Source organism: Charadrius vociferus, unplaced genomic scaffold, assembly GCF_000708025.1.
Source record: "Charadrius vociferus isolate BGI_N301 unplaced genomic scaffold, ASM70802v2 scaffold1434, whole genome shotgun sequence".
In the NCBI taxonomy this organism is placed as follows: Eukaryota; Metazoa; Chordata; class Aves; order Charadriiformes; family Charadriidae; genus Charadrius; species Charadrius vociferus.
In genome coordinates, this window is record NW_009647937.1 from 92,484 (window position 1) to 92,909 (window position 426).

Sequence of the window (426 nt, forward strand, 5' to 3'; positions counted from 1 at the left end):
CTGGGCGAGGGCTGTCCTCAGCCGGTTGGCCGCGGGCAGAGGGAGGGCCGCCCCTCCGCCTTCCTACGTGACACCCATTCAGCTGGGAAGTATTTTCATTTCCATGCTGGAGCGCGCGTGGAGGTTGGGAAGGGAAAGGAGCCCTGTTATTGAGAGGTGACGGACCGACAGATCGTGGTAGTTACGTGTGTCATTACAGTTCATTACGGTCTATCTCCAGAGTATCTGAGTCCCTCGGAGGTGGAGGGCGGCTGGTGCTTCAGAGGAAGGCGGAAAAGCGCTCGCCGTGGCTGTTTGTGCAACCCCGCAGAGGGAGGTGGAATTTCTTCCCTGACGCTGCAGGCGTTTGTCTCACACCCCGCAGCATGTGTGGTGGTTGCTTCGGGAGCGGGTCTTGCTCAATGCAGCAGCGACTATTGCAAGGAA

At 59.2% G+C, this 426-nt stretch overlaps 1 protein-coding gene across 1 annotated transcript in view; it reads left to right on the top strand.

The window, feature by feature from the left end:
- The window catches only part of FA2H (fatty acid 2-hydroxylase), a gene marked incomplete at its 5' end in the record, with an annotated part of 10,475 nt that overhangs the window by 5,310 nt on the left and 4,739 nt on the right, over positions 1 to 426 (top strand). The window lies entirely within an intron of this gene.